Source organism: Pseudophryne corroboree (genome assembly GCF_028390025.1).
Source record: "Pseudophryne corroboree isolate aPseCor3 chromosome 3 unlocalized genomic scaffold, aPseCor3.hap2 SUPER_3_unloc_2, whole genome shotgun sequence".
NCBI lineage: Eukaryota > Metazoa > Chordata > Amphibia > Anura > Myobatrachidae > Pseudophryne > Pseudophryne corroboree.
In genome coordinates, this window is record NW_026967508.1 from 6,040,377 (window position 1) to 6,063,998 (window position 23,622).

At 47.2% G+C, this 23,622-nt stretch overlaps 1 protein-coding gene across 1 annotated transcript in view; it reads right to left on the bottom strand.

Annotated features, from left to right (window-relative positions):
• The window catches only part of LOC134983627 (zinc finger protein 271-like), a 59,180-nt gene extending 52,808 nt beyond the window's left edge, over positions 1 to 6,372 (bottom strand). Inside the window, exon 1 of the mRNA XM_063949302.1 lies at positions 6,279 to 6,372. The gene's annotated coding sequence lies outside the window, so the exon portion shown is untranslated. The remainder of the gene's footprint in view (positions 1 to 6,278) is intronic.
• Positions 6,373 to 23,622: the final 17,250 nt, after the last annotated feature.

The window sequence follows — 23,622 nt, forward strand, 5'->3', positions numbered from 1 at the left end:
TTTAGGTCCACCATCTCAAGAGGTTCAAATGGAGACTCTTACAGGGCATTCAGAAAAGACAGATCCCATGGAGCCACGGGAGGGACATAGGGAGGCTGAATTCTTAACACACCCTGAGTGAATGTATGAACGGCAGGAATAGACACAATCTTTTTCTGAAACCATACAGACAAGGTAGATAAATGAACCCAGATGAAGGCCTAAACCCAGGTCTTGTTGTAGAAAAGCCAAGATTCTAGACGTTTTGAATCTGTACGCATCAAAATTCAGCACACAAGGTGAAGTAAGAATTCCAGGCAGATGCCGGCTTATGGGCTTTCAGAATAGTTTGTATGACCACCTCGGAGAATCCTTTGACCCTCAGGAGTGATTCGTCAAGAGCCACGCCGTCAACGCCAGTCTGGCCAGGTCTGGGTAGAGACACGGGCCCTGGAAGTAGAATAGGACGCTCTGTCAACAAATCCTGCAGTTCTTAGAACCAATGCCATCTAGGCCACGCTGGAGCGGCAAGAATTAGTATTCCTCCTTCTTGCTTGAACTTCCGCAGGACCCTGGACAGGAGTGACAATGGAGGGAACACGTATGGCAGCCGAAAGTTCCATGGAATGGCTAGTGCGTCCACGAATGCTGCTTGAGGATCCCTGGTCCTTAATCCGAAGACCGGAACTTCGTGATTGTATCGAGACACCATCAGGTCTATGTCTGGTAGGCCCCACCTGTCCACTAGGAGTTGAAAGACTTCTGAATGAAGACTCCACTCTCCAGCATGTACATTCTGGCGACTGAGGAAGTCCACTGCCCAGTTTAGGACGATCGGTATGAACACTGCCGATATTGCTGGCAGATGGCGTTCCACCCTTCAAAAGGATCTTTGACACTTCCAACAATGCCATGCGGCTTCAAATGCCGCCTTGATGGCTTATTTATGCCACTGTGGTGGCGTTGTCTGACCTACTTGGACAGGCTGTTCTGTAGTAGGCAGGGCGAGGGTTAATGCACTAAACACCGCCAGCAACTCCAGAATGTTAATCGAAAGGAGTGATTCTTCTCTGGTCCAGCGACCCTGGAAAGAGTGTTGCTCCAACACCGCACCCCATCCCCGCAGGCTGGTATCTGTTGTCAACAGGACCCAGTTGGGGATCCAGAAGGGATGACCCCTGGTCAGTTGCTGATCCTGGATCTACTAGGTCAGCGATATCCGAACCTCCGGAGTCAAAGTGATCATGTGAGACCTGATCCATTGAGGTTGGCCGTTCCACTTGGAAAGGATTAACCTCTGCAGAGTGCGGGAATGAAATTGAGTGTACTCCACCATGTCGAATGTCGACACCAATAGGCCAAGCACTTGCATCACAGAGTGTAACGACACTCTGTAGCAGGTAAGGAAGTATCTTATCCTGTCCTGAAGTTTCAGGACTTTCTCCAGAGACAAGAACAGACGTTGACTTTATGTGTCCAGGATTGCTCCCAGGTGCACCATGCTCTGAGCTGGGACCAGCGAGGATTTCCTCTAGTTGATGAGTCACCCGTGGGCTTGTAGGAAGCTTACCATCAGTTGTAGATGACTGAGGAGATGCGCCGTCATTACGGCCATGACCTTGATGGAAATCCGAAGTGCTGTAGCCAGTCCAAATGGCAGAGCCTGGAACTGAGTGTAAATTGGCAATAGCAAACCGCAGATACTGCTGATGTGACTTGGCAATAGGTATATGCAGGTACGCATCATGTATATCCAGGGATACCATATAGTCTTCGGGTTCCATTGGCAGTATAACTGAGCACAGCGTTTCTATACAAAACTTGGATACTCTCACAAACTTGTTCAGTGATTTGAGGTTGAGGAGAGGCCGGAAGGACCCATTCGGTTTCGGTACTATAAACAGGGTCAAGTTGTTACCACTGCCTCTCTGGGACAGAGGTACCGGCACTACCACTCCTGTATCCAGGAGAGAACTCACAACTTGCTGCAAAGCTTGCGCCTGTAACTGATCCTAGGGGATGACCGTGGCGCAGAACTGGTGAGGGGAACGTCGCTTAAACGAGACTACATACCCGTGAGAGACAACTTCTCGCACCCATGCGTCTGAAGTGGTCTTTAACCAGACCTGGGTGAACTGCAGAAGTCAGCCTCCCACCCAGGGGGAAGGCCGCCCAGTCATGTGGCAGGCTTGTCTTGTTTAGAAGCAGGCTGATGGGGCGCTCAGGACTGCTTTGTCTTGAGCTAAGTGGTTATGCCTGACCTTTTGCTTTCCCTTGAGGCCGAAAGGAACGAAAATTGGTACCTTTTGCCTTCTGTGCAGAAGAATTAGTATTTGTGAGGAAGGCAGTCTTAGCAACCGCCAGTTCAGACCCAATTTTATTTAAGTCTTCTCCAACTAAAATGTCTCCCTTAAAAGGGAGTACCTCCAAAGGTCTTTTTGGAGTTCAGGTCCACCTTCCATGACCTTAAACACAGAATACGGCTAGCCAGGACAGGCGTAGTCGACACCTTGACCGCCAACGCACCCGCCTCAGAGGACGCCTCCTGTAATAGGTGGCGCTGGTAATGTGAGACAGGTATTGTCTGGCACTGGCAGATATATCTTTGGGCAGCTCATCCTCTATTGCCTGAACCCATGCTTCGATACCTTTAGCAGCCCAAGGCGGCAATAGTGGGTCTACGTACAGCACCTGTAAGGGAGTAAATAGATTTCAGGCATCCCTCCACACACTTATCTTTCGTTTCTTTCAGAGAAGTGACAGTAGTGACAGGCAGAGTGGATGACACCACTAGGCGGGTGACATGAAAATACACCGGCGGTGAATTTTCCCAATTGTTACATAACTCTGCAGGTGGAGGATAGCGAGTCAAAGCCCGTTTAGAGAGGGAGGGAACTTTTTTTCACCTGGATTAGCCCAGGACTCCTGCCGGATGACCACCAAATGGTAAGAATGGAGTAATAGATCTTTAACCACCTTCTGCCTCTTAAACATATCAGTTTTCTTAGTGACAGTAGTGGATTCCTCATCATCATCATCATCAGTGTTTTGTAGGACTTGCTTAATAGCAACCACTAGAGCAGGAACATCAATCTGCAGTTCAGAGTCCTTGTCAGAAAAACTGATTCAGTGTCTGACAGGACAGTACCCTCCTCTTCAGATGAAACATCTGAGAGATTCGTGGATTCAGAGGAAGAAGCAGCCCGCTTAGATGACCCAGAGACACGGGAGTGACCTGAGGTAGAGTAACTGCAACTGGTTAGACAAATCATCCGCCCAAGGCGGATTCATCACAGGGACAATTTGAGGCTGTAATGGCACAGGTGGTCCCATAGGGGGCATTAAGCGTTCCAATAGAGCAGTGGTTCTCAAACTCGGTCCTCAGGACCCCACACGGTTCACGTTTTCTATGTCACCCAGCAACTGCACTGTGTATCACCAACTGTACAGGTGACCTGCAGAACAGGAACCGTGTGGGGTCCTGAGGACAGAGTTTGAGAACCTGTGCACTAGAGTACCCAGTAGGTTTGAGGACACGCCCCAATATGGCTCCTGATTGGGTACAGGAGCTACGGACTGACTGAGGAACGTATGACACAGAGTACACAGATTCCCCGCTCAAGTAAACCTGTGGCGCATACTCTGCACGATGCAGGAGCGCCCCCAGATTTCCCGCCCTTTCTGTAAGACATTGTACACAATTGCAACTGTCAAAGTCGAAAAATATCATGATTCACATGCCTTGTACAAACCCCATGCACATGCTCTGCCGTGCGTACGCATATTTGCACTTTGCGTAATGGAGCTTCTACGGCCGTGCGCTTTGGCGCGTGGTATGTGCATTTACGGTAGAGTTTGTGAGCGAAGTGAGCGACTCAATTGCAACATATTTAACCCATACAGTGCGTTTTATAGTTAATATTCCCCTAGACAACATCAGCAAGTATGTTTAGTCTAAACGGTTCCAGGACGGAGAGATTCCTCTTTGCATGATAGGAAGAGTCAGATAAAGGTTGAAAGATGGTGTTTAGTATCCAGCTGTAGGGTATTTTAAGGGTAACATTTTGGTGTTAGTTGGGAAAAGATCGCTCGCTCTTGCGTATAGTTACGTACAGAAGAAGTTTATGAACTTTAAATGTATTTGCTGTTTATTACACATGCGGTGGGAATCCTGTGGATACGTCCAACCAGAGCAGTTGGAGAAAGACACTGCCCACCTGTTCAAACCCACCTATGACTTTTACTGTAATGTAGAGACACATCCCTTTGTCCAATGAACAATGAGGTTACAGTGATAATTGTGAATGAATGTTGTGTATAAAAAGGCCACTGTTTCCTGACCGGCCAGAACTCTCTCTCATCAACGTTATCTACCTGATAATTGGAGGACTGGATCCAGGTTGCGCATGCGAGTATTCTCACGTATGGTATGTTCTCTGTAGCCATTTTGTTATCCTTTCTGTTTGCCATTTATTCTCTTTCTGTTTGCTTGTGTTTGCGATTGCTTCGCTATTGTTCATATTATTCTTTGTTATTCTGTTTAGATTTCTATGTTAGTCTGTAGTGTATAACCTGTATTGTTTTTCCTCTTTTTACTCTAAAATCATCCACGAAGGTGTTAGAGCCGGAGTGGTTTTTAAATTCAAACTAGGTCTTGCGTATTCACTAGTTACTACAAAGGGTTTTCTGAGCGTCTCAATCGCTCAAACAGCTTACATATTATCAAGGTTAATAAGCGTTACATCATTGTAGTCAGTGTTCGCAAATACGCGCAGAGAGGAGGTAGGGATTTAAAAGGACAGCACCATTTAACCTTGTACTGTGATATTGTGATGTGTTGTTTGCTGATAGTTTGTGTCTAGTTTGTTGCACCACACACACAGAGCTTGTTTGAGGACTCTGCCGTTATAGTTAGTGTAGCGGTGTTACACCAGTATAGAGTTGGACCTGTAAGTGGAGAATTTTGCAGTGCAAGATTGGCAACGGTGAGTAACATCTGTGTCTGTCTGTCCCCTGAGCGCCGGAATAGAGGTTTGCTCACAGATGTGAGAACCCCTTTTATCACATGACACGCGAGTGTGTGAAAACTGGGCTGAGGTTTTGTGCCTGTGACGACCTTTCACCCAACCGGTGAAGGTCGCCGCCACCCCTGGGGTATCCCCTTTTCCAGTGGAAGAAGGGTTGATACCCCCCCTTAAGTTGGTTTACTTTCTCCCCAGTTTGTCCGTCGTCGGCTCCGAGAGGGGATCGCCGTGTCCGGGTCCAACTGAAGATTTCCAGGTTTGTTGAAGGTTCCGAGACTTGAGGGCGAGAGAGTGCGGCGCCTGGTGAGTAGTGAGTCTACACCTGCACGGCAGCAGGCACTACACCGCACCGCCACCCTCTTACACCGACATGTAACTGCACTGCAGCCCTTGAAGTCTTTTTTACTTTTCTTCGGGGCTGCCCAGAGCAGCCCTCCTGTTAGGGTTGATGCTAGATCCAAGTGGCCTAAGGGACCTTTCCCGTCAGGGGGAGGAGCCACTGCACAAGGGGGAGGAGCTAGGCCAGCAGGAGAGTTCCTCTACGATCCACACCACCAACTAATATCTTTAGTAATTAGGTGCCGAGAGAAGAGGAGCGAGCCACCGAGCCCAAAGCGTGGCGAGCGAAGAGAGGGTACTTTTCGGGTACCCTGTTCATCCGTAGCCCCTCCCCCTGGTGACGTGTCTCCTCCCCTGGGTACGTCAGAAGGTCCCTTCTCAAGTTCTCCCACTCCGATATAGAATCCACCCTCCTGTTAGTGACCGGCTCTGCAGGCACCAACTGGAAAACCGAGCTCCCAGTGCCTGGAGGCGGGGTCATAGAGGAGGCCCCAATGCATCCTGGGACAGCCTAAAGCTTTAGTCTGCTGGTGCCTCTCTGGATCAAGATCCCACTCTACACCCCGATGTTTTCCTTGTGGAATACACAGTGTACCCTGCTACAGAAACTGAGCTATATGATACATATATTCCAAACAGCAGCAGCTGTATACAGGTATGACAATCGCCAAGTCCGATAGTGTGTGTCTCCCTGAGGACAGGGGGCGCCCGCCATCAATGGGAATATCGTATAGAACCATCGATGGTATGAAGATATGCGAGCGCACCATCCACGGTCACTGCCGGACTCTGGGGCGCCCCCCACCCCAGAGTCCACCCGCCATCACCCGCGCACCCCCCACACCCGCTGTCGCCGCCGAACCCCCCTCCCGCACATTACGGCGGCCGCACTGATAACAAGTTCAGGTCCCAGCATGCTGCAGCTGCACCGCTTACCTGCACGGAAACTCCAACTCCCGGCATGCAGCGCGGTGGCTGTATATATAAGGGGAGGGTAGCGTCTAGGATGCCTTCCGCGGAAAGACCTAGTGCACGTCAGGCAGTGGGCGGTGCTGGGGGCGGAGTCGAAAGAAGCGTCGGGCGCGCGTACGCGGGAACTTTAAATAGCAGTGGCACAGGAGGAAGGGAGAGTGTGGCCGCGGTATTGAAGATCTCCGGCGCTGGTTTATGTAAGTGGGATCCCAGGACAGGACACGATTAGCATCTTGTTGCCGTCAGGCTGCTGGAGAGTACGATTAATGTAATGCTCTTTTTGTTTGGGTGGCAATCGGACCTATCCCAGGGTTATCTTATCGTGGCCGGGTGCTATGGGAGCTGCTCAGTGTGCCCTGTGAGGTGGTGAGTGGGTTAAAGCCTCCCCCAATGCTTGTACTGAATGGGTTAATGCCCACCCCCCCCCCCTCATACCCTCTCCAAGTGGGTTAATACCCCACCTCATGCCCTCTCTGAGTGTGTTAATGCCCCCCCCATGCCCTCTGAGTGGGTTAATGCCCCCCCATGCCCTCTCTGAGTGGGTTAATGCCCCCCCATGCCCTCTCTGAGTGGGTTAATGCCCCCCCCCCCCATGCCCTCTCTGAGTGGGTTAATGCCCCCCCATGCCCTCTCTGAGTGGGTTAATGCCCCCCCCATGCCCTCTGAGTGGGTTAATGCCCCTCATGCCCTCTGAGTGGGGTAATGATCCCCCCCCCCCCCCCCTCATGCCCTCACTGAGTGGGTTAATGACCCCCCCCCCCCTCCACATGCTCTCACTGAGTGGGCTAATTACCCCCCCTCCCCTGCCATGACCTCACTGAGTGGGTTGATGACCCCACTCATACCCTCACTGAGTGGGTTAATGCCACCCTATGTTGGCATGGAGTGGGTTAGTATCGTCCTTTATCAGCACAGGGAGAAAGAAGATGCCTAGCATGAGTTGTGTATACACTTCAACTCTGTTATTAGTACCGCCGGGGCCTATCATATTAGCCACGATGCCGGTAATTATTGTGGATTACTCTTCTGGTGCCTCAGGAACCGGAATCCTAATCACAATAACTCTCTGCCGGAGCCGCGATAACAAAAATATTATTGGGAGCTTATACCGTATACCTACTTCTACTTGGTTAAGGGCTCTGCTTCTTAGGCTACTGGACACCATTAGCTCCAGAGGGTTCGATCACTTGGTGCGCCTAGCTGCTTGTTCCCGGAGCCGTGCCGTCACCTGCCTCACAGAAGCCAGAAGAAAGAAGCCGGGTGAGTGTGTGAAGATCAGACGGCAGAAGACTTCAGTAACAAGGTAGCAGCGCAGCGGTAGCGCTGCGCTCCATGCTACCACACACTTCACCAATGGCACTTGCGGGTGCAGGGCGCTGGGGGGGGGAGCGCCCTGTAAGCATGTTACTGGGTCTTCTAAGGGCTGGCAGAAGGCACAGTTTTCCGTACACCGCCAGCATTTCAAGTTTAAATTTGAGCGGGACTGAAGAGCGCTGGGGCAGGGCTTAGCTGCACAGCTCACCAGCGCCATTTTCTCTCATCCACAGCCGCTGCATGAGACTCTGGCCCGGGACCTCCAAGCTCCAATTCAAGTAAAAGTGAGCAAATCGAGGGGGGGGGGGGGGGCACACAGATATTTGGTGCATATATATTCTAATTAACAGCAGCGCTTTCCACATACATCGTTTGGTGGGATATATGGGTGCTGGGGTGTGAGCTGGCATACTGGCAACAATCAGTTTCATAAGTGACATTGAGCATGTGTCAATGATTCTCAACCATTCTTCTTCGAAGGTTTGAGATCTGTTCGAGAAGGTGGGCATTTTATCTATCCTTAGACCTCTAGGAATAATGTCCTCTGCTAGGTATCTTTCTAATGAGATAACCTCCCACCAAATCCTACCTTCCTTAAGTAAAGCTGTTTCTAATTTAGACATAATTCCTTCCAAATCGTCATCTGCTAAATCTACCGAATCTCGTCGGTTGTTAAATAATTCATCATATTTGTCCTTACGGACATTTCTGTGTGCAAACATACTGAAGGGGGCAGCTGTGATCTACTAAATGAGTGAGGAGCGAAATTTATACAGAAAATACAAAGATAGTAAACCACTGCGCTCACTGCGGCTGCAGTTGTATAGAACCCTGGTGTCACTCAACACCATGTACCGTACCCAAAAACAAACAAAGGGAACTATCGCAACTGCGCACTGCTAAGAATAATTCATAAAATGGTCAAAAAGTTTTTGAAACAATGTCTGTTAGGATAATGATGAGGGAGGTGTTGTTCAATCTTCTCCTTTCTCTTCCTTTTCTATTTCCAATCGATCTCCTTCAATTTCGCCAAATGTCCCTCAAAAACAGTGAGAAAGAGCAATATTTTGTAGGGTGTCTTAAATTTCAGGGGATTCTAGGTTGTATAGCTCAATAAGATGGTTCGTACCGTACTCACGTATAGTACGGAGAATTTCACACGTATAAAGGTTTCTTTATGGACCCAAGATTTCACCCAGCTGGACGGTTTGTTCTGTGTGTTCTTTCAAATTCTCACCAAATGGTGTCACAGCATGGGAAATACCGGGGGAAAGAATGTCCCAATTACTGAATATATCACAATTGATTCTATCCAATTAATTATACAGGTAACCAGTGGAAATAAACTGGCGTACCGTACTCACACTCCAAAAATGTTAAATACACCCATAAAGGTATCTTTTATAGGTAATCCAAACTTCAGACAAATTAAAACAGGTATAGGAGAATAGAGGGTAAGCGTACCCCACTTACAGTCTTCAAAGATGTTTTCAAGCACGTAGCGGTTTCTTTTTCCAGTCTCTTCCCATGAAGTGGACCTCCACTCCCAAGTACTTCCGATCTCGGTATAATGAGATATATATCAGGAGTGGAAGTTTGATAAAAAGTATTTTATTAAATGTAAACAGTGAAATAGTAGCAATAGGGCAAAAAAGACTCCTAACAAAACGACCAGAAGATGTTTAACCACTATCAAACAAGAGATGAAATGGATCCGGATTATCTCACCTCAGTCAATAATGGTCTGGATGGTTTGTAAGTAGTAAATGGCCCTCACACCAACGCGTTTCGACCGGGAGGTCTTTTTCAAGGTGTGTTATGAGGGCAACTGTACTTCTACTTATACCCCAAAACAGGAAACAGTCATAACATGGGAGTGGTCAGTCACAATTAAAACCAATATATTAAAACACTTATTTCATAGTAAAAAAACCTTCAGAATCTGTAACTAATGGGTATCTGATAACATTGAGGGAAATTTTATGTACTTATAGATTGTATTCCTTATTATATTTGTACATGTATTGGGCTTTGCGTTCCACCTGTCCGTGGTGGAACGCACCATTTCCGCCGGAAATAGGCAGGGGAACAGGAGATGGTTCCCAATACATTCTGCCGATAGATGGTCCGCATTACGTGCTACCGGAAGTGATGTGCGTTCCACTCGTTCACAGTGGAACGCACTCACTGATGGATGGTCCGCGTCACGTGCAGCCGGAAGTGATGTGCGCTCCACTCGTTCACAGTGGAACGCACTCACTGATAGATGGTCCGCGGCTTATGTTTCCGGAAGTACTGTGCGTTCCACTCGTCTTTGGTGGAACGCACTTCCTCCGGATATGGCGGACACTCGTAAAGGGGGAGTGTAATAAGTGATGCGTATAACAGTGTGCGTTCCACTCATTCTTAGTGGAACGCACAACCCGGAAGTAGCGGGTCTCTCTCCATACCCGTGTTGATGGTCCAGTTTTAAGATCTGACGTGGGGAGAATTAGTTTGTGCATAAAGAGTAAAATCTTGTGAAAATAAAAAATGATGGTTAAAAATAGATTAAACTTAACAGTAAGAATATTCAATTAACATTTGATATCAGTCAAGAATCCGTCCATTTCCTAGGCCTACTAATATTTATTGAAGACAACCAATTGAACACACGTACATATATTAAACCCACAGATTGCAACTCCTATATCCCTTCTTCAAGTAACCACCATCCTAACTGGCTCACCTCAGTTCCAAAAAGCCAGTTTCATCGACTACGGAAAAACTGCTCTAAATTGGATGACTATAAAGAACAAGGAAACAGTCTGATGAAACAGTTGGAAGGAAAAGGTTACAGTAAGACACGACTAGAGGAGCCATATCAGGAATATGTAACCATCGATAGAAACGTGATGTTGAAACCAATAATGAAAAAGGACAACAAGAAGAAAGAAGAGAATAAGATTATGTTCATAACCAAATTTAACAGTCAATATAAAGAGGTGGAACAAATTATTAAGAAGAATTGGAATCTTCTACTTCACGACCCTATTGTAAAAGAATATCTGACAGAAAAACCCCATTTTGTCTACCGGAAAGCAGACAATATTAGAAAAAAGGTTGTCAACAGTGTAGTAGAAGGACCAAAAAATCTCAGAACCATCCGTTCAAAAGGATTTTACAGATGCGGTATGTGTCAAATGTGCAAAAACTGCAAGAGTAAAAATTCTACCATTACCCAGTACACCTCCACATCGAATAAAAAAACCTTCGAGATCAAGGACTTCATCACTTGTGATAGTAAAAATGTGGTGTACTTGGTTCAATGTACTTGCAATAAGCAATACGTTGGTAGGACCACACGGAAACTAAAAGAAAGGATGAGTGAACACCTCAGAAATATTAAGAAAGGGGTGGAAACTCATGGAATCTCTATGCACTTTAAGAAAGACCATATGTGCAAACCCTCAGAGATTGCCCTATTTTGTGGGATACAGCTAGCCCCAAAAAATTGGAGATGTACGGACATCGAGGAGAGATTAGCAAGGACGGAGATGAGGTCGATTTTTAATTTGGGAACCCTACAACCGAAAGGAATGAATATGGACTTTGAAATTAAATGGTTCCTGTGAAAACCTAATAAAAAAGAAGTCCTCCCTACAGTGGATTTTCCTCTCCTAATCCCTCCGGTACCATCCAACTAGGTCCAGTAAAGGAATATATAAAATATATGCAAATACCAGCTAACATAGATTATATATACACTATTATTAGGTCCTGTGAAAGAGAGGCCCTCTTAATAGAAGGTTTCCCTTCACCTAATCCTTCCTGTATCACCTCAAAAATTCTTGTATAGGAGTATATGGAAATAATTTACCATCAATTTCAATCTATTTTAACCATTATATCATTTTTTGTTTCCACAAGTTTTTACTCCTCATGCACAAACTAATTTTCCCCATGTTAGATCTTAAAACTGGACCATCATTACGGGTCCAGTAAAGGAATATATAAAGTGTATGTACACTATTAATAGGTCCTGTGAAAGAGAGGCCCTCATAATAGAAGGTTTCCCTTCACCTAATCCTTTCTGTATCACCCCAAAAATTCTTGTATAGGAGTATATGGAAATATTTCACCTTTAATTAAGTTTAATCTATTTTTAACCATCATTTTTTATTTTCACAAGATTTTACTCTTTATGCACAAACTAATTCTCCCCACGTCAGATCTTAAAACTGGACCATCAACACGGGTATGGAGAGAGACCCGCTACTTCCGGGTTGTGCGTTCCACTAAGAATGAGTGGAACGCACACTGTTATACGCATCACTTATTACACTCCCCCTTTACGAGTGTCCGCCATATCCGGAGGAAGTGCGTTCCACCAAAGACGAGTGGAACGCACAGTACTTCCGGAAACATAAGCCGCGGACCATCTATCAGTGAGTGCGTTCCACTGTGAACGAGTGGAGCGCACATCACTTCCGGCTGCACGTGACGCGGACCATCCATCAGTGAGTGCGTTCCACTGTGAACGAGTGGAACGCACATCACTTCCGGTAGCACGTAATGCGGACCATCTATCGGCAGAATGTATTGGGAACCATCTCCTGTTCCCCTGCCTATTTCCGGCGGAAATGGTGCGTTCCACCACGGACAGGTGGAACGCAAAGCCCAATACATGTACAAATATAATAAGGAATACAATCTATAAGTACATAAAATTTCCCTCAATGTTATCAGATACCCATTAGTTACAGAATCTGAAGGTTTTTTTACTATGAAATAAGTGTTTTAATATATTGGTTTTAATTGTGACTGACCACTCCCATGTTATGACTGTTTCCTGTTTTGGGGTATAAGTAGAAGTACAGTTGCCCTCATAACACACCTTGAAAAAGACCTCCCGGTCGAAACGCGTTGGTGTGAGGGCCATTTACTACTTACAAACCATCCAGACCATTATTGACTGAGGTGAGATAATCCGGATCCATTTCATCTCTTGTTTGATAGTGGTTAAACATCTTCTGGTCGTTTTGTTAGGAGTCTTTTTTGCCCTATTGCTACTATTTCACTGTTTACATTTAATAAAATACTTTTTATCAAACTTCCACTCCTGATATATATCTCATTATACCGAGATCGGAAGTACTTGGGAGTGGAGGTCCACTTCATGGGAAGAGACTGGAAAAAGAAACCGCTACGTGCTTGAAAACATCTTTGAAGACTGTAAGTGGGGTACGCTTACCCTCTATTCTCCTATACCTGTTTTAATTTGTCTGAAGTTTGGATTACCTATAAAAGATACCTTTATGGGTGTATTTAACATTTTTGGAGTGTGAGTACGGTACGCCAGTTTATTTCCACTGGTTACCTGTATAATTAATTGGATAGAATCAATTGTGATATATTCAGTAATCGGGACATTCTTTCCCCCGGTATTTCCCATGCTGTGACACCATTTGGTGAGAATTTGAAAGAACACACAGAACAAACCGTCCAGCTGGGTGAAATCTTGGGTCCATAAAGAAACCTTTATACGTGTGAAATTCTCCGTACTATACGTGAGTACGGTACGAACCATCTTATTGAGCTATACAACCTAGAATCCCCTGAAATTTAAGACACCCTACAAAATATTGCTCTTTCTCACTGTTTTTGAGGGACATTTGGCGAAATTGAAGGAGATCGATTGGAAATAGAAAAGGAAGAGAAAGGAGAAGATTGAACAACACCTCCCTCATCATTATCCTAACAGACATTGTTTCAAAAACTTTTTGACCATTTTATGAATTATTCTTAGCAGTGCGCAGTTGCGATAGTTCCCTTTGTTTGTTTCCTTGTGGGTTTGTTCCCTAGCTGAGGCGGTGTGTGTGTGTGTCGGTACTACGTGTCTGCATGTCTGAAGCTGAGTGTTACTCCCCGGTGGGGGGTTGCTGGGGGCGCAAATATGGGTCTGGAGATGGCTTTGTCGGCACAGCCGACACCTGATTTGCTTACTATGTTAAGTACACTTAATGCAAATGTGGCCTCATTGCCTAAGAGATTGGATAAATCGGAGTCTCAGACACAAGAGTGGAGAAAATCCATGGAGGATGCTATGTCTCAGTGCAGGCCCCGTCAGGGTCGCAAAAGCGTTCGTTTACCCAGATGGTAGATATGGATACTGACACGGATTCTGATTCCGATGTCGACTTCACTGAGGCCACTTTACACCCTAGGCTAGTTAACAGTATTCAGTACATGATTGTGGCTATTAAAGAAGTTTTTCGTATATCTCTGACGAACCTGCGGTGCAGGAAACAAGGATTTGTTTGTTTAAAGGGAAAAAACCTGAGGTGAAGCCCCCCCCCCCCCCCTCATGAAATGCATATTCTTTCTGAAAAGGCTTGGGAGTCGCCATTCAAGAGGTGGCAGATTCCCAAGAGAATTTTCATAACGTATCCTTTACCCTCTGACAGGGACAAATGGGAGTCGTCTCCTAATGTCAATAAGGCTCTATCCCGTTTGTCTAAGAAGGTGGTGCTTCCGTCCCCTGACACGACAGCTCTCAAAGATCCGGCGGATCGCAAGCTGGAGACGTCTCTGAAGCCCATTTTCGCTAATTCGGGTGAATTGCTCAGACCTGCTGTGGCATCGGTATGGGTGAGTAGTGCTATTGCTAAATGGGCTGATAATTTAGCTTCTGATATGGATACCCTTGATAAAGATAATGTTCTTTTGACTCTTGGATATATCAAGGATGCTGCAGATTACCTGAAGGATGCGGCGAGGGATGTTGGTCTCTTGGGATCAAGAGCCAATGCCATGGCGGTCTCGGCCAGGAGGGCGCTGTGGATCCATCAATGGAATGCTTATGCCGACTCCAAGAAAGCTATGGAAGCTCTCCCCTTCAAAGGTAGTGTCTTGTTTGGTGACGGCTTGACTGACCTGGTGTCTACCGCGAATGCGGGTAAGTCATCTTTTCTTCCTTATGGTCCCACACAGTAGAAAAAGGCGCCCAATCAGCAGATGCAGTCCTTTCTTCCAAATAAATACATGTGAGGAAAAGGCTCGTCCTTTCTCGCTTCAAAGGGTAGAGGAAGGGGAAGAAAGTCGCCTGCAGTATCAGGCACTCAGGACCAAAAGTCCTCCCCCCGCCTCTGCCAAGTCCACCGCATGACGCTTGGGCTCCCCTGGGGGAGGCCGTACCGGTGGGGGGCCGTCTGTGGATCTTCAGTCAGGTCTGGGTTCACTCAGGCCTGGATCCTTGGGTCCTAGAAATAGTGTCTCAGGGATACAGGCTGGAGTTTCAGGAGGTGCCCCCTCACCGCTTTTTCATTTCGGCCTTGCCAATGTCTCTTCCGGACAGGGAGGTCGTGAAGGCAGCAATACAAAAGTTGTGTCAACAGAGGGTCATTGTTCCCGTTCCCCCGTCCCAACGGGGGGAGGGGTTCTACTCGAGCCTCTTTGTTGTACCGAAGCCGGACGGTTCGGTCAGACCTATTCTGAACCTAAAATCCCTCAATCCTTACTTGAAAGTTCTCAAGTTCAAGATGGAATCACTTCGAGCTGTGATCTCCAGCCTAGAAGGAGGGGATTTTATGGCGTCAGTCGATATAAACTATGCCTATTTACACGTCCCGATATATCCTCCGCATCAAGCTTTCCTCAAGTTTTCGATACAAGATTGTCATTACCAATTTCAGATGTTGCCGTTTGGGCTTTCCACGGCTCCTAGGATTTTCACCAAAAGTCATGGCGGAAATGATGGTTCTCATTCGCAAACAAGGGGTTACAATTATCCCGTACTTGGACGATCTCCAGATAAAGGCGAGGTCCAAGGAAAAATTGTTAAGAAATGTGGAATTGTCTGTCGGTTCTGCGACAACACAGTTGGGTTCTAAATTTACCAAAGTCTCAGTTGATTCCGACCACTCAGCTGCCCTTTCTGGGCATAATTGTAGATACTGAGGTACAGAGAGTGATAGTTCCAGAGCTGTCTCTTCCGGAAGAAACAGACAATGGTCAGTGAGCTTCTGAGGCCGACAAGTGTGTCGATTAATCAGTGTACTTGGATTCTGGGGAAAATGGTTGCGACGTACGAAGCCATTCCGTTTGGCAGGTTTCATGCCCGGGTGTTTCAGTGGGATCTGCTGAGCAAATGGTCCGGGTCTCACCTGCACATGCACCGTAAAATAAGTCTATCTTCCAGGGCCAGGATTTCTCTCCTGTGGTGGCTACAAAGCTCTCACCTTCTAGGAGGGTGCCGATTCGGAATCCAGGACTGGGTCCTACTGACGACAAATGCAAGTCTCTGAGGCTGGGGCACAGTCACCCAAAGAAGAAATTTCCAGGAGAAATGGTCAAACCAGGAATCTTGTCTCCACATAAATGTCCTCGAGTTAAGAGCCATTTACAACAGTCTGCTACAAGCAAAGAGCCTTCTTCAGGGTCGACCTGTCCTGATCCAATCGGACAACATAACAGCGGTGGTGCATGTAAACCGTCAAGGCGGAACAAGAAGCAGGCCGGCTATGGTGGAGGCCACAAGAATCCTTCGCTGGGCGGAACAGCACGTGAGTGCTCTGTCAGCAGTCTTCCTCCCGGGAGTGGACAACTGGGAAGCAGATTTCCTCAGCAGACACTATCTCCATCCGTGAGAGTGGGATCTTCACCAAGAGGTATTTGCAGAAGTGACGAAGCGTTGGGGAATTCCTCTGATAGACATGATGGCATCTCACCTCAACAAGAAGCTTCTGAGGTATTGTTCCAGGTCAAGGGACCCTCAAGCCAGTGCAGTGGACGCCCTGGTGACTCCGTTGGTGTTTCAGTCGGTATATGTGTTCCTTCCACTTCCTCTCATTCCAAAGGTGCTGGGAATCATACGACGAACAAGGGGTTTGGGCGATTCTGGTAGTTCCAGATTGGCAGCGCAGGGCCTGGTATCCGGATCTTCAGGAATTATTGGTGGAAGATCCTTGGCCGCTCCCTCTAAGAGAGGACCTGTTGCTGCAGGGTCCATGCGTATTTCCGGACTTACTGCGGCTGCGTTTGACGGCATGGAAGTTGAACGTCAAATTTTAGTTCGAAAGGGTATTCCTGGGGAGGTCATCCCAACTTTCCTTAAGGCGAGGAATGAGGTTACGGCGAAGCATTATCACCTTATTTGGAGAAAGTATGTTTCGTGGTGTGAGACCAAAACTGCTCCTGCAGAGGAATTTCACTTGGGTCAGTTTCTCCATTTTTTTTTTTTTTTTTTGCAGGCAGGCGTCCATGCAGGCCTGACATTGGGTTCCATCAAAGTGCAGATTTCGGCTTTATCTATTTTCTTTCAAAGGGAATTGGCCGCCCTACCAGAGGTTCAGACCTTTGTGAAGGGAGTGCTGAATATCCATCCTCCATTTGTGGCGCCGTGGGATCTTGAAGTGGTCTTGCAGTTTCTTATGTCATCCTGGTTTGAACCTTTACGTAAGGTTGAGTTAGTTTCTCACGTGGAAGGTAGTCATGCTTTTGGCTCTGGCGTCTGCTAGGCGAGTGTCAGAGTTGGCGGCCTTATCTCACAAGAGTCAATGGGGGTGATTCTGAGTTGTTCGCTCGTTGCTGATTTTCGCTATACTGCGATTATCTGCTGCGTGCGCAATGTTTGCAGAGCGCATGCGCTTAGTTATTTTACACAAAAGTTAGGTATTTCACTCACGGCATAACAACGTTTTTTTTTCATCGCTGTGCTGATCGTAGTGTGATTGGCAGGAAGTGGGTGTTTCTGGGCGGAAACTGGCCGTTTTATGGGAGTGTGCGAAAAAACGCTGGCGTTTCTGGGGATAACGCGGGAGTGTCTGAAGAAATGGGGGAGTGTCTGGGCTAACGCTGGGTGTGTTTGTGACGTCAAACCTGGAACTAAACTGACTGAACTGATCGCAGTGTAGGAGTAAGTCTCGAGCTACTCAGAAACTGCCAAGCATTTTCTATTCGCAATTCTGCTAATCTTTCGTTCGCAATTCTGCTAAGATACACTCCCAGTAGGTGGCGGCTTAGCATGTGCAATGCTGCTAAAAGCAGCTAGCGAGTGAACGTCTCTGAATGAGGGCCCATATTTGATCTTCCATTCGGATAGAGCAGAATTGAGGACTCGTCAACAATTTCTGCCAAAGGTGGTTTCTTCGTTTCACATTAACCAACCGATTGTGGTACCTGTGGCAACGGATGCTGTGGCAGTTCCAAAGTATCTTGATGATGTTAGAGCTTTGAAGATTTACGTCGCCAGAACGGCTCTTGCCAGGAAAACTGAGGCTCTCTTTGTCCTGTATGCTTCCAAGAAGATTGGAAATCCTGCTTCTAAGCAGACTATTGCACGCTGGATTTGTAGTACAATTCAGCAAGCTCATTCTTCGGCTGGGCTACCGTTGCCAAAGTCGGTAAAGGCCCATTCTACCAGAAAAGTGGGCTCATCTTGTGCGGGTGCCCGAGGGGTCTCGGCACGTCGGCTTTGCCGAGCTGCTACTTGGTCGGGTTCAAACACCTTTGCTAAGTTTTACATGTTTGATACCCTAGCTGAGGAGGACCTCATGTTTGCTCATTCGGTGCTGCAGAGTCGTCCGCACTCTCCCGCCCGTTCTGGAGCTTTGGTATAATCCCCATGGTCCTTTTGGAGTTCCCAGCATCCTCTAGGACGTAAGCGAAAATAAGATTTTAGTACCTACCGGTAAATCCTTTTCTCCTAGTCTGTAGAGGATGCTGGGCACCCGTCCCAGTGCGGACTGTTACTTGCAGTGTATTATTGCTGGTTGAATTTGTTTACACGTGGGTTGTGTATTAGTTGTATTCAGCTTGTTGCTGTTTAACAATATGAATTATCTGGTTTCCCGATACTCCGGTTGTACGGTATGTTTGTGGTGTGGGCTGGTAGGTTTTCTCGCCCTTGGTTTAAACAAAAATCCTTTCCTCAAAATGTCAGTCTCCCCTGGACACAGGTGGTCATTCAGAGTTGTTCGCTCTGTATTTTTTTTTTTTTCTCGCAGCGGAGCGATTAGTCGCTAATGCGCATGCGCAATGTCCGCACTGCGCCAAGTAAATTTGCTATGCAGTTAGGTTTTTTACTCACGGCATTACAAGAGATTTTTTTTCTTCGTTCTGGTGATCGGAGTGTGATTGACAGGAAGTGGGTGTTTCTGGGCGGAAACAGGCCGTTTTATGGGTGTGTGTGTGAAAAAACGCGGGAGTCGCTGGACGAACGCTGGTTGTGTTTGTGACGTCAAACCAGGAACGACAAGCACTGAACTGATCGCAGATGCCGAGTAAGTCTGGAGCTACTCAGAAACTGCTAAGAAGTGTCTTTTTGCAATTTTGAGAATCTGTCGTTCGCAATTTTGCTAAGCTAAGATTCACTCCCAGTAGGCGGCGGCTTAGCGTGTGCAAAGCTGCTAAAAGCAGCTTGCGAGCGAACAACTCGGAATGAGGGCCACAGTTCCTATAACTGAGGTCTGGAGGAGGGGCATAGAGGGAGGAGCCAGTTTACACCCATTCAGTCTTTTCAGTGTGCCCAAGCTCCTGCGGATCCCGTCTATACCCCATGGTCCTTTGGGAGTCCCCAGCATCCCCTATGGACTAGGATAAAAGGATTTACCGGTAGGTACTAAAATCCTATATCTTTTTTTTTGTATAAAGCCAGTAACATTTAATAACTAATGTGCCCTTTATGCTTCATCTAGGTATACCCTGGAAAGACATGATGCTTCTAAATATTATTTCCATGTAACTACTACACTACCTGCTGTACGGGGTATTATGTCCTGTCTGACACACAGCACATCATATGGGAAGATGCGATGAATGTGTGTAAACCAGATTATGTTCACACACTACACAATGGGGTTCCAGTTACAATCCCGACAAGATACCGGCTGCAAAATCCCGAAAGGTGACCGGACACTGACGCTGGAATTCCAACTGTTGGGATCTTTATCATTTACACATTGAGGTGGGTAAGTACTACGCCAGGGATGGGAGGGTTAGGTTTAGGCACACACTCCCTGGGGACTAAAATCGATATGTACTAAACAGTGATGAAAGTGTAGAAATGAGCCAGGGGAGAAGTTGCCAATGGCAACCAATCAGCATTAACGTAACATTTTTTAATTTGCATACTATAAAAGTATACAGACCAGCTAATTGTTTGCTATTGGCAACTTCTCTGGCTTACATCTCCACTTTTATCACTGTTTAGTACATGTCCTTCTTAGTGTGTGTGTGTGTGTGTGTGTGTTGGGGGGGGGGGGGGGGGGTTACGTGTAGGGAGCGGGAACGTTCGGGGGGTGGAGGTGGTTGGGGTTATGCACCTAGGGTTACAATGTCAGCCTTTCACGTGTCAGGATGTCGCTTTCTCCTGACCACCAGCATTTCAGACCCAAACCACACAATGGGCCTGGTTCATATCTGATCACTTCCATGCATTTTAATACAGCAAATGATCAAATCCGAACTGCTTATGCACCACAGTGCGCATTGGACGGCTACAACGGGCATCGTCTATCAGCAACAGGATGTTGTGAAGAATCCAGTTGCACAGGCGTTTGCAAGGAGGAAGCCGTTTGTGGGTGGCAACTGAAAGTTTTCAAGTAGTGTACGGAAAAACTCGGATGTGTCCAAGCGTTTTTTAGGGAGGGTGTCTGACGTCTGCTCTGGCCCCGATCAGCAGGATTCAATAGCACTGGCTAAGTAATGGTGCCCATACACCTTTGAGATATGACATACAATACGTTGATTTCTTATACGTCCTAGAGGATGCTGGGCCCCACTTCAGTACCGTGGGGTATAAAATGTTCCGCAGGAGCCATGGGCACGTTTAGACTTCAAGGGTGTGAATTGGTTCCTCCCTCCTCCAGACCTCAGTTTAGAAACTGTGCCCAGGCAGACTGGATGCACTCCAGAGGGGCTCTACTGAGTTTTTCTGAAAGACTTTGTTAGGTTTTTTTTATTTTCAGGGACTGCTGACAACAGGCTTCGTGGAACTTAGGGGGCAGAAGTAGAAACCAACTTCCTGAATAGTTCCATGGCTCTGCTTCTGGCTGACGGGACACCATTAGCTCCTGAAGGGTACTGAACGCTAGCTGCGGCTATGTGCTCACTCCTACAGCACGCCGTCACCCCCCCTTGCAGAGCCAGAAGACAGGTTAGTGTACAAGAAGAAGGCTCTTCATCGTGACTGCTAAAAGGTACCGTGCAGCGGGCGGGAACACTGCGCGCCATTCTACCCAGTAACACAGGCACAGCGGGGTGGGGGTGTCCTGGGCAGCATGTAACCTGGCAGATAAGGGGACATAAGATGCTGAGGCACAGTCCTACCCCTGCCAGTATAAAAATGTGTATTAAAAAATCTGAGGGGAAACGTGCCATTACGGGGGCTGGGCTTCTTCCTCAGTCAGCCAGCATACTGCCCGGCGCCATTTTCTCTCCTAGCGAGCTGCAGAGAAGAACGCTGGTCCTCCTCCACTTCTGAACCAAGTATCTGGGTGCCAAACGGGGGGGGGGATGGGGGCAGTGAAATTTGGTGCTATATTGTATTCATCAATTTAAAAGCGCTATTGGTCTGTGGGCATTTTGTGTTTCACAGGTTTTTTTTATTACTGGCGCTGGGTTGTGAACTGGCAAATCCTATCTGTGTCCCTCTGACAGATTTTACTGTGTGTCTGTCCCCTATAAGTCCCTGAGTGTCTGTGGTGTGGTTGTGCACGTGTGTGACACGTCTGAGGCAGGGAGCTCTTCCCCTGAGGGAGCCATTTTAGGGACACAGAGTTGTAATGTGGTGGCGCTGCCGGCACACCACGAGCCTGAATGGGTGAAAGAATTACGTGATAGTGTGAATCATATCGGTAAGAGATTGGATAAATCTGAGTCTCATGCAGAAAGCTGGAGAAAATCAGTGGAAGATGTGATTGTTCATAGTTCTGCCTTTTCATCCACAGGGGACCCCTCTGGGTCACATAAGAGGCCATTTGCACAAATAGTACATACTGATACTGACACGGACTCTGATTCCTGTGTCCACGATAGTGAGTCCAGGGGGATAGATCCTAAATTGGCAAAATGCATTCAATACATTATTGTTGCTATAAAGGATGTCTTAGAAGTTACGGAAGCCCCTCCTTTACCTCGGGAGAAGGCTTATTTTTATAAGGAAAAGAAAATTAAAGTAACTTTCCCTCCCTCTCGCGAGCTAAATATTTGGATGGGGGGGGGGGAGAATCGGCATGTGGGGGACGTCTTGAAACTCCAGTTTGTATCCATGGGACCCTATTTGTAAGACCCATGGGTCCAGGCCAGATTGAACCCAGATCTGACTGAAAAGTTTCAGACGTGCTCCCACCCGAGCGGACGGCAAGGGAGCCTCAGCGTCATGCTGCAGATTTGGCAGAAGCAGGGGTTGATTTCTGTTCCTGTGATCCTGGGGTAAACCCTGCAGAGGACAGGAAAAGGTGGGAGTCGCCCCCAGTTTTAGACAGTGCCCTGTCACGATTAACTAAAAAGGTGATGCTCCCTGCGCCTGGGACGGCTTCACTAAAAGAGCCGTCAGACCGCAAGTTGGAGACTACGTTAAAATCTATTTATGCGCCAGTGGAATGCTGACTGATTCCAAAAGAAATATGGAGGCTCTCCCGTATAAAGGTGAGGCCTTGTTTGGAGATGGGCTGGATGCGTTAGTCTCTACGGCTACCGCTGGTAAGTCGACCTTGCCTCATGCTTCTGCGCCGGCGAAAAAGACGCATCACTCTCAGATGTAGTCCTTTTAGCCCAACAGATACAAAAAGGGTAAAGGTTCCCCTTTCTTTGCAGGCAGAGGGAGGGGAAGAGGAAAAGTCCTCAGGATCACAGGAGCAGAAATCAACCCCTACTTCTGCCAAATCTGCAGCATGACGCTGGGGCTCCCTTGCGGGAGTCCTCTCAGGTGGGGGCACGTCTGAACTCTTCAGACAGATCCGGGTTAAATCTGGCCTGGACCCATGGGTCTTGCAAATAGTGTCCCATGGATACAAACTGGAGTTTCAAGAGTTTTGTTTTTCAAATCGACCTTGCCAGCTTCTCTCCCGGACAGAGTAGTAGTAAAAGCTGCAATTAAAAAATTATGTTGGTATCAAGTCATTATCCTGGTGCCCTTGTCACAACAGGGAGAAGGTTTTTATTCAAGCCTCTTCGTAGTTCCGAGGCCGGACGCCTCGGTCAGACCAATTTTAAACCTGAAACTTCTTAATCTCTACCTGAAAAGGTTCAGGTTCAAGATGGAATCTCTGAGGCCAGTGATTTCCAGTCTGGACGAAGGTGACTTCATGGTGTCGGTGAACATAAAAGATGCCTACTTACATGTCCCCATTTATCCTCCTCATCAAGCTTATCGGAGATTCGCAGTACAGGATTGCCATTACCAGTTCCAGATGTTGCCGTTCGGACTCTCCACGGCACCGAGGGTATTCACCAAGGTGATCGCAGAGATGATGGTCTTCCTTCGACAGCAAGTAGTCAATATAATCCCTTACTTGGACGATCTCCTTATAAAAGTGAGATCCCGGGCACGGTTGGTGCAGAACATTACACTCTCCCTGTCCATACTCCAACAACACTGTTGGATCATGAATTTTCCGAAATCGCAGTTGGAACTGACGACATGATTGTCCTTTCTGGGAATGGACACAGAAGTACAGAGGGTATTTCTTCCAGTAGAAAAGGCTCTGGAAATCCAGAGAATGGTCAAACCAATTTTGAAACAAACAAGAGTGCCGATACATCAATGTATTCGGTTGTTGGGAAAGATGGTAGCGGCCTACAAGGCCATGCAGTTTGGCCGATTCCATGCCAGAGTTTTCCAGTGGGACCTTTTGGACAAGTGGTCTGAATCCCACCTACACATACACCAGAAGATAATCATGTCCTCCAAAACTAGGATTTCACTCCTGTGGTGGCTGCACAGTTCTGACCTGTTAGAGGAACGCAGGTTCGGGATTCAGGACTGGGTCCTAGTAACCACGGATGCAAGTCT